Here is a 10,976-nt window from a genome sequence, read left to right as displayed (position 1 = left end):
ATGAATTCTCACCAGTTTGGCTGAACCCAGGTTTTCTAAAAACCTGGAGGTGAAGCACCACTTCATCCTGAGCAGTCCCAGAGAGACTGGGATCAAAGCTCCAGTCTGGGAGCTTTGCTGTTTTTTAGCATCCAGCCAAAAATCCCTTCCCAGCTGGTCAAAACCCACAAAAGTGCAGTGTGGGCAGAAATTATTATCCCAACCATGTACCTTGCATGGCTGTAGGATTCCTGGTCTCAGTGTCACACTCAGCACAGGGAAAACTGGTCTAACTATGGAGATGTGAAATAACTAAAAATGCTGTGTTTTGCTCCTTTGATCCTTAAGAGAAAATAGGTGACACTGGTACATTTAGATCCAGCCTATCCATACCCCATCACACCAGTGTCATCCCTACAGAAGCACTCCAAGATTTACTAAATGGTTGGAATAAACTCCTCTGTTTTGAGCAGGAATTGACTGTGCACAGCACAGGGATGGGAAAGGGCCGTGTTTCATCAACTGGTGTGGTGTCTCGAAGAGGTGACAGAGTTGGCAACAAGGAGAGGATGTTGCAAGATTTCACAACTGCAAAGGACACACCAAGCTGAACCTTTTTGGTCAAATCCTCATCTGGTGTAAATCAGTCCAGATTCACCAAAGCCAAATTGTTTCTGGATGCTGTTTCCCAGTTTTCCAGAGTCAAAACTGATGTTTTAGGAGCTCATAGTTGCACATATTAAAGTAATCAGGAGGATTTTCATTACTGACTGTGCAAGTGAAATGAAGACAGACATAATGGAAATGTGTTCAAAAAATCTTATTGACAGAGAATTTAAACAAAAATGTTTTGGGTTTTTTTTTCTCCTGTGTATGGCTGTTGTGCACAGTAACCAGGTCTAACAGATGCCAGTAAAACAATGGAAGGATTGTAGCGAGGAGGAAAGGAAATGTATTTCCCAATCCCTACTGGAAATTATGTCTCTGTTTAATTCCTCCAAGCAGCTTAGATTTAAATAATTCCTTTTTTTTTCTTTCCCCATTAGCCATTTCCCATAGCTGCACATCCCTTGAGTGAGCATCTCTCCTTTGGGATTAGCCACAGCAAAACACTTCTCTTCCTCACCTCTAGAGCAAATTTATTTGGATTTGCCCAGATCAGTCAGTTCCTGCTCTGCTTCTTTCTGTTGTCATTACACAGTCTAGGTTATCACTTGTTGCTTTGTTAGAGAGAATTAATATTTTTATTTCATATCCAATCCATGAATACTCATATTTCATAGTCATGCAGATTTTCATGCTGTTCACAACACCCCTGCTTTCTTCTCAGCACACCAAGCAGCTGGCACCAAGACTCCAAATACCTGCTCCTCCTCTCTGCCTTCCCTCCTTGGTCTCCAGACCTTCTGTCCCAGTGAAGGCCCCATTTCCATGAGCTGGGCCAGTGCAGATCTCTCCCTCTGTCCTGTAGTAAGGGAAGTACCCACTGGGGGGAAGGGGCTGGCTCAGGGGTGGGAGCCTGCTGGGGGAGGAGGGTGGGCAGAGTTCAGAGGTGCTGGCTTCTGATGGGAGCTGCTGGGATGGTTTCTTTCCGTGGGTTGGAGGAGAAATTGTCCTCTTGCTCAACTCCAGACTCGGTGGGATGCTCTGAAAAAAATATGTGCAGGACCAAGAGCTAAGGGCTCAAGAGATGGGAACTGCCCTGCCCCTGGGGACACAGCAGGGACAGCAGTGGGACAGATCCCATCAGAGCAGCAGTGTCCCAGTAGGAGTCTGGGGACCACAGGTTGTTTCAAGGGACAGGGACCTTGCCAGGGCTGCCTTAGGTATCTCCTCCTTGCAGATAGCTCTGCTCCTGCATCATGTTTTCAGGGCACAAGACATCACTTTGTTCCTAAGGCCCTAACTTTGAGGAACAGTGTGGTGTGAGATGCTCCTGCCTCTCTTCCTCCCTTCCTACCCCTTTGAGAAACATGAAAGGGGAGTTCACCTCCCCTAATTTGCAGGTGTTTAACCCAATTTAACCATACAGTTAATCCATGTGTGGGTGGTCGGCCCAGAAGCTCTTCATATGCTCTGCAGTACAGAAAATATCCTGTGGAGGTGGCTGAATAACTCACTTTCTCATCCTGCTTGGTGTCAGCCTTGCCTTCATCGGAGCTTTCTTCTGCGTCTGTGAGGGTGTGTGATGATGCAGAGTGGGAAGATGGGCTGATACAGACATGAGAGGTTCTGTAGTAGGGCAGGTAGGCAAGATCCAGCACCAGGGAATCTGGGAATGGCTCATTGCAAAGCAGGAGGTTGGTACTGAAGCCTTCAGAGCTGTCTGTGTTCAGCAGGATGTGCTCCGAGACGCCTGGGCTGGGTGACAGGGATGTGGTTTTGTCCTCCTGGAAGGTCCTGAAATGAATTTGTATTTAATTAAATATGATAAAATGATGCTGTCAATGGGCAAGAGCCACAGGCAAAATCAACCACCAATGTTAATCTGTTCTGCTGCACACCCAGGGCCTGGCACCTCGGCCACTGCTGGGGGAGAATGAGGCCAGTCAGAGGACTGAGGATCGCAAGGATTTCACATTGTCTTTCTTCTTCAGTCTTAAAATGTTTCCTCATGTAGGGTTTTTAATTAAATGTAAATACTAAGTTAATTCCTCTCAAGCAGGCTTTAGCAGTTCACACCAGAAAAATATGATGTTTGATGTTTTCTCTGTGTTGATGAAAAGCAGCAAGAATAAAGCTTGAAAAACAAAGTCTCCACACCCTGCTACCTGATTTTCCATAGCCTACTAGTTTGGCACTGTATGAAACCATGGCCCACAGAGACAGTGTTTGTACCTCATTTGAGGTTTAACTTACATCAGCTTTCATGAGCTGCCTTGGCAGATTCCAGGCCAAAGACAGGGAACTCCCACAGGCTTGGGCTATTTAGGGTGATTTATGGTCTCCTGAAAATCTTGGTAGATCAGCAGTGCTTGTGAGCATTCTGGAAATGGAAGAACATTAAAATTTGGGTAAAGCCTGAAAAAAAAACCCCAACCTGTAGAATCCTCCTCTCCTCCAGATACATTCTTTTTGATTTTCCACACAACAAAAACAGGCAGAAGCAATTCAGGTCTCTGAAAGAGTTTGAAATTGATGTTTCAGTTCAACTCCACTTTTATGTCAGTCTTTATTTGAAAGGCTAATTTATCAGATCATCACTGCCATAAGACACTATTTCACTGGGGAAGAAAAGGTCATCTTGCTGTTATAGATAAACACACACGAATATTTTTGTACTAGAAAATTCATCTGCTCTTGGCTGTTTGCCACTCTGGTGCTGTTAATTCCCCATCCACATTTATTTTCTTCTGCTTTTTTTCTTATCTGAAGCCCTGTCTCTAAGGAGGTTTTTTTGCATTTAAAGGATATCTTACAAATATCTCATTCCAATGGGCCTGAATCTCCACATTGGGTGACATAAATGCCACCCACCTGTTCACCAGGGTGAGAAAAAAAGACATTTTTATAGTTACCAAATATTCAGGAAGAATCCAAGAAGGGAAAGCCAGAGGGGAGAGAATCATCCCATGTCTCTGGCTGCCATGGCAATGGGGTTCTGGGGTAGCATCACAAAGGGGGAACACCCCACCCACCCCCAGCTCCCTGCTGGCAGAGCTGACCCTTTCCTGCTCCCCAGGACAGTCTTGTGGCCATCCAGGCTTTACTGGGATGCTCACAGATGGCCTGCCTTATTTCTAAAGAAGCATCAGTTGCTTTTATCCCTGCCAGTGAGGTAAGAACTGCTGAGATCAGCCCTGGTACAGCAGAGAGCACCTTCCTCCACCTCCATCCCTGGTGAGGGAGAGCCTGTTAGATGGACTTCCAACAGAAACAGCATCAGATTCGTGCTTATTTTCTCATTTTCATACCAAACCCTGCAAAGACAGGGGTAAGGAACATTCCATTTTACTGTGATATAATCATAGAAGCACGGAATGATTTGGGTTGGAAGGGAACTTAAATATCACCCAGTCCCACCCCCTGCCATGGGCAGGGACACCTTCCACCAGCCCAGGTTGCTCCAAGCCCTGTCCAGTCTGGCCTTGGACACTTCCAGGGATGGGGCAGCCACAGCTTCTCTGGGCACCCTGTGCCAGGGCCTCACCACCCTCTGACTAAAGAATTTCTTCCTAACATCTGATCTGAATCTCTCCTTTTTTTGTTTAAAACCATTTCTCCCTGTCCTATCAGCTTATGCTGAGTTGCTCTCCCAGTATCTGCCCATATAATAATGCATTTCTGGTTTATAAACACAGAAGAAAGCATGAGAATGCCTCAGTTTTGCCTTTTAAGGTATTTTTAATTCATGTATTGTTGTGCTTTTTAAGTTATTTTCTAGATAATGTCTTTCCCTACTTTAAAAATAAGAATGTATCCTGTAAATATATAGAAACAGACACAGTGATATTTCACACTGAAATACTTATCATCTATTTTTCTCCATTTAGACTTAAAATATCTTTTTGCTAAATCATAGATGATTTTTCTTATTACTGCCTCAACATGTATGTATTTAACTGGCAAGAGTTTAACTGGCAAGTGTAATAGATTGAAGCAGCTCCTCTGACAATACATTAAAAATGCTCATAAATACCTGGGTAATGGAGAAATTCAGAATAAGATTCATCCCTGCATAGTATTTGATCTATTTACTGAAATTCCAGAGCTCTTTTGAATGGCCTGTATTATTATTCATCCCATTTATTATCCTGGTTGCTGCCCGCAGTAAAAAGTGGTTTATTATAATGTGATTTCTCAGCTGCATCAGTGTGATAGACCAGCAGCTAATGAAGTGTTCAGGCACCCAAAACCCCAACATCATTGAAATTCATTGCCACAAAGATTCTGCCAGAACTAATTGCTGTCAGGGCTGCTCATGCACATGCCTTGGTTTCATTCCTCAGAATGGCAGAGCTAATTCTGGTACAAACTAGCATGAACAAACCCCCCCAGCCTGCAGCACATCCCAGCCCAGGGCCGGAGCTTCCTCCAGTGAGCTCACACTCCCACAGGGCCAACAACAGTCTGAGGATTTGGAGACTTTGCTTTTTTTTTTTAACCTGTAAATTGAAATATGGCATTTGTGTGCAGAGGAAAGGTGGGAGGGACTTAAGGAAAAAATGGGGATGTCTCTGCTGCCTCCAGCACACCCTGAACCACTGGGCTTTGGGCAGGGCATGGGCTTTGGGACAGAGGAGGACTCAAAGACTCCAAAACTTGGGATTTGAAGATGAGAAGGCAGGGTTGAACACCAGCCCATGGCTGCTGTGGTGTCTCAGGCCCTCCTGGACACCTATTTGCAGCTCTAAAGGGTCTGAAACACTTGGAAACAACCCACAAACTTTTACTGTTCCCCAGTTCAGGCCTGATCTCGCACAACCCCCTGCATGGTAATTCCGGTCCAGTTGCACCCGGGAAGGGGGATCCACATCCGTGCCATTTTAGGACCAGCTCCCCATTTTTGAGCACATTAACAGCCCACAGAAGGGCTGTGGTGCACAGACTTTGCAGGTCTGCTCTGCAGAGCATGAACAACTAGGAGAAATAGGGACATTGAGTCCCACAGGCACCCCCTGCATGCCCTCCTGCACCCCTGCTTGTTGAGCTCCCACCTCCAGCTCCCGCTGCCCTGGCAACCTCCCCCATCCAAGGCACAGATCCTCCCTGTGTCCCCAGATTTACACCCACACCCCGATGTCCAAACACTCCTCCTGAGCTGCAAAGGCTCTTTTGCAAACCGAGTGTGTCTTTAAAGATTCTTTTATGCCAAAAAATAACAGAGTCATAGAATTGTTAAGACTGGAAAAGACCTCTGAGATCATCAAGTCCAACTTAATGACTGAATACCCCCAGTCAAAGTGCCATGACTACTTGGTTTTGGAACACATGGATGGTGACTCCACCACTTCCCTGGGCAGCCTGTTCCAATGTTTAACCACTCTTTCAGTGAGGAAGTTTTTCCTCATGTCCAACCTGAACCTCCCCTGGTGCAACTCAAGGCTGTATCCCCCTGTGCTATCTCTGGTTCCCCGGGAGAAGAGGCCAACCCTCAGCTCGCCACAACCTCCTTTCAGCTCATTGTAGAGAGCAACAAATGCAATTTTCAGGAAAGGAAGAGAGAGGAAGTTTTGAGCTGAGCAGAAGTTTGTGAACCCTGGGATTGCCTGAGCAGATTTGTTGAACTCCATTTCCATGCTGTTTGCGTGTTCCTGTTTCAAAAGTCAGCCTACGCGGATCGCTCCCGGCACGCCTTGCCAAAATCCTTGGGAGGGATCCAAGGGAATGATCTTGACTGCTGCAGGTGGGTTGTGGACCCTTGAGAGGCACTGGAGGTGTTGGGGACCTCACTAATTATGGCTCATTAGAGCCTGTAGGGGAAGGATGCTCTCAGCACAGAGGGTCAGGGTGCTTTCACAGGGCACCTTTCCAAACCCCTCCTGACATGGTCAAGGTGGACAGGGCTGGGGAGTCTCCCCTTCAGCCTTCTGGAGTTACATTTTGGTGCTGGGATCAGTGGGAGCCAAGCTGGCCTTTTGTGGAGCCTTTCAGCATTTTCCACAGCGATTTCCCTGCGACTTCAGACCTCTGAGACCTGGCCAGTTCGTTTCAACAAAGACAATGTTTATTATCTCAGTGAAAAGCCTGGATGTGCCGGCACGTTGTGCTTGCTGCACACACATTTTCGAGCATTAGTCGTGCCATAACATCTGCTTTTTATTGGTAATTACACTATCCCCATTTTAATAAGAGGTAATTCTTAAATTTCTCATAAAATATATATGACTCCGGGGAAAGAAGGTGAAAGGTTTCGCAAGCCTCTCACAGCCACAAGACCAAAATGAGTGGAAATCAATCCTTCCTGAGCAGAACTTGTCCAGCCACTCACGACAGCACGTCTGGGGATGTCTGTGGGACTCAATGTCCCTATTTCTCCTAATTGTTCATGCTCTGCAGAGCAGACCTGCAAAGTCTGTGCACCACAGCCCTTCTGGGTGCTGTTAATGTGCTCGAAAATGGGGAGCTGGTCCTAAAATGGCACGGATGTGGATCCCCCCTCCCGGGTGCAACTGGACCGGAATTACCGTGCAGGGGGTTGTGCGAGATCAGGCCTGAACTGGGGAACAGTAAAAGTTTGTGGGTTGTTTCCAAGTGTTTCAGACCCTTTAGAATTGCAAATAGGTGTCCAGGTTAATGGACCATAGCTTGTTTGCATTCCTATTGACGGTGGACTTGGTATAATAACGTGTCAGAAAAATGAGTAACATCTGAAGTGGAAGAGCAATATCCAGATAAAGAATCATGAAAAGAAAATCTTTTGGGGCTCCATTAAAGGCTTCCAGTTTCTTATTTCCTGCTGTTTCTCAGTCAGTAAGTGCTGCTGTGCTGCTCTGGCCTGTGAGAATTGGGCTCTGCAATTCCACAGCTTGTTTCCAGGGATTTTTCTAGTGATTCTGGACAAGGCAGTGACAAATGACACTTTCACAAGGTCATCCCTAAATCTTTGAAAACCAGGGAGCTCTTTCAGTGGCTCCTGCCATTCACAGAATGCCAGCAGCCAAGCCCATATGGAGCATTGTGTGCTCAGCTCATTGTCGATGCAAACGCACACAACCAGTTTTGATTAAGAACAAAACGCAGAATTGACTCAAACTGCTTTTTTTGTTGTTGTTGTTGCTTGAAATGCTTCAAGCCTCTCATTATCATCAGGGCTTCTTTCAGTGCAGGAAATCGGAATTTCCATAAAATAATGCTGAAAGGCACAGGGCGAAGTCAGGGAACATTTATGTTCCTAAACAAATGGAGGGATAAACATGCAAAGCAAATTTTGGGGAAGCTCAACTAAACATTCGAGGGCGTGTTATGGCGTGTGGACTGTTTAAATTATTCAATATATATTAAGCACCACGTACAGAAACGGTAAAAGGACAAAGCAGTGGGTTTAGAGAGGTTTCTTTTTCCCTTTGCAGAGTAACTCAGAGCTATCCAGTGTGATTATTGCATTCAACAGAGAGTTTGTAGGGTAGCGTGCCCAGACTGCAGTGTTTTCATTTGGGGGTTGGATTAGATGACCTTTAAAAGTCCCTTCCACCCTAAACTATTTATGTGAACAAGGAGCTCGTTCCGATGCAGAAGAAGGTCCCCTGGCAGCCCTGGGGTCACTGAGGTGGGATCAAAACCACTTTGTGTAACCTCAGGGCTGTGTTTGGAAAGGCTGGTGCTCGGAGGGACGTGTCAGCTGCTGAGCACAGCCAGCACACAGGTGGTCCTGTGCTGCTTCCCATCCTCAGGATGTCCTGGCTGACTGGAAAATCCTTGTGTCCAGGTGATGCAAGGAAACACATGACACTGGGAACATTTGCTGTCAGGACAGCACATAGGAATCACCCACTTTGCCAAAAGACAGTTGGACAGATAATCTCCCTCATATTAATTAATTTTAGACTTTTAATAGCTTTTAAGGCTTTTTTTGGTGCCTGTCATGTGTTTCCTTGCATCACCTGGAACAACCCAGTGGAACTATCATCCCAAACAACACACAAACCACCCCTTGCCTTTGGTTTGATGATTCAAACAGCAGCTCCCAGCCTCTCATGTTGTGGTCATGGAGGTCAGAGAGAGTGAGCTAATCCTAGAGACTGGAGAATATTCACGGGAATACTTCCCACCATTTGGGAGTTGGTGGTTTGGTGTTGGGGAAGCCAAAAGTCAGATTTCAGGGTGAGTTGGGAAAAACCTTGATTGAAAAAACACTGAAAAATAAAATATATTTTCTTTTGGTTGTTCCACCTCAAAATGAAGCGTCACTGTATTTGTGCAGGACAACCCTAAATACAGGAAAAGCATTACAGCTGGCAACATCTGGGAAGCAGAAGCAGCCCAGAGCAGAAAGCAGAAGAGAGGATGTGGCAGGGATTGGCACCATAAGGTTTTCTTGAAGCAAATCTCTCTCCACCTTCACAGTAGTAGGTGGCAGTGGAAAGAAAACTCATTGTGTGTTTAAAAACCAGGACATCTTCAAGAAATGTCACAGAATCCTTGAGTAGACATGAGCAAACAGCCCTGGGGGATTCATTTGTCTTTGCTGTCAAGAGGAAAATTAAGACTCCAGGGGACACAGAGGCTGGGTGTGATGGATGCTCGAAGCAGAAGGCAGGTGGGTCAGCATTCCTGTCCCCCAGGAAAACAGGTTCTGCCCCTGGAGAAAAGTGACTGGAACAAGTGTACACCTGTGCAGGGGAGAGAGGGAGTGGGAAGATAAATGGTGGAAAAGTCCCTAAAATTATAAGTGTCTCTTCTTGTTTGGTACTGACAGGAATAACCTCGCTGGAGAAAGGAGAACGGGATGCCCACGATCTGGGGGTGGGTTGTTGCTCCTGAGCACTTTTGTGGGCAGAGCAAGGACAAAGCACACTGTGGGACACCCAGCCCTGAAAAAGAAGAGAAAATTAATTTCTGTTATGGTCAAAATCCAAGAAAATATTGCCTTTTATATACCACTGGAACTCTTCTAGATCAAGTACCTTGTCATCCTCTTAACATACACACACACAGAGAGAAGATATCTGCTGATTAATAGCCTGGATCCATTTTAGTGGATCCCTGGTCAGCTGTGCAATATGTATTTCTACTCAAAACCAGAATTTGACTCCTATAAGCAACCTATTTCCATCAGTGAATTTTCATTCTGGTGAATCATGCCGCTAGTTTTATTGACTTTTTTTTTCCTGTTTTCTAATCAGATTTATTTCAGCCATAAAACACAGAATCTGGTGATTATTGTTCAGCAGATTTCAGCTGAGCAGTTGGTGCTCTTGGGTTATTAATATAAAAGAATAAGGAAAAAATATTCAGATAATATTTCAATATCATTCAATATCTGATTTTTTTTTCCAGCCAATGCTGGAAAAAAGCTGCAGTTCAAGACAGGTTCCAAATCTTGAGGTCATCTTAAATAATATCAAAGATTTTGAACCTTTTTATTAAATTAGAGTTTCTTCAACTACTTTTTCAGTTAAGGCATTGAGGTTGTACTGAAGTCTTTAAATGCTTTTTTTTTCCTGCAGTTCACACATAATCATGGGCTGCAGGAGGGGGAAGCACCACGAATAATGAGACACACCAGTGAGCTGCAGCCTTTGGCAAGCACACACATCTCTAAAGAGACTCAAGGTGTTTATGGACATTTCAACTACATTACATCTTAAGGGTTGGGCTTTAAAATCTCAGTATCTGCAGCTGTTTTCGAGCAGGTAGAGAAGAAGAGGTACCAGAGGACTGGAAAATACTTGTCTGGACCTTGATAGCAGTCCCTGATCGTGGCAATCACCTCCATCAGTCCCATCAGTGGGAAGGGAAAACCTCCTCATTACAGTGTCCTCTTAGAAACATTAAATTTCCATTGCATCCTGTGACATCCAGCCCTGGAAGGGGAGTGAGAAAGGAAATTGCTTTTTGGGTTGCCAACTCCATCACCACCTCTCTGCACACATGGCAGTGACCAGTGGTTCACACTGGATGGTTCAGTTCACCATTCCATTTATTTTAAGGAATATATTCTTCCCTGAGCAACCTGGTCCAGTGGAAGGTGACCTTGCCCATGGAACTGGGAGAGCTTTAAAATTCCTTCCAACCCAAGCCATTCTGGGATCCTGTGATTTGGCATCTGTGATTTTCCTGCCAGGGAACTACCCGTGGGTGCAGCAGCTCCTTGAAACATTTGGCCTTCACCCAGGTTTGCTCTTTTAACACTGGCAGAGTTCTGATGGTGCAGCTGGAATTGGGTCCATAGCTGCCCTCGGGGCATCCCGGCATCAGTCAGGCTGTGAGGTTTGGACACACCCATTATTCCCCACTGCAGCAGCTCTGCTCCTCCAAAAATTTGCGTGAAAAAGGGTCGAGCCCCTTGTTCCTGGTCCTTCTGTGCCTCCCAGCGCGGGGTGTCCCTGCAGCTC

At 45.6% G+C, this 10,976-nt stretch overlaps 1 long non-coding RNA gene across 1 annotated transcript; it reads right to left on the bottom strand.

The window, feature by feature from the left end:
- Positions 1-2,076: 2,076 nt before the first annotated feature.
- On the bottom strand, positions 2,077-3,625 carry LOC108641111. Its single transcript, XR_001921762.2, has 3 exons — positions 3,498-3,625; positions 2,839-2,965; positions 2,077-2,379 (listed from the first exon to the last, which is right to left on the bottom strand). It is a non-coding gene; the product is annotated as an uncharacterized LOC108641111 (long non-coding RNA).
- Between the last annotated feature and the right edge of the window lie 7,351 nt (positions 3,626-10,976).

This window comes from Manacus vitellinus, unplaced genomic scaffold (assembly GCF_001715985.3).
Source record: "Manacus vitellinus isolate BGI_N305 unplaced genomic scaffold, ASM171598v3 scaffold_51_pilon, whole genome shotgun sequence".
NCBI lineage: Eukaryota > Metazoa > Chordata > Aves > Passeriformes > Pipridae > Manacus > Manacus vitellinus.
This window is presented reverse-complemented; position numbering and strand designations above follow the sequence as displayed.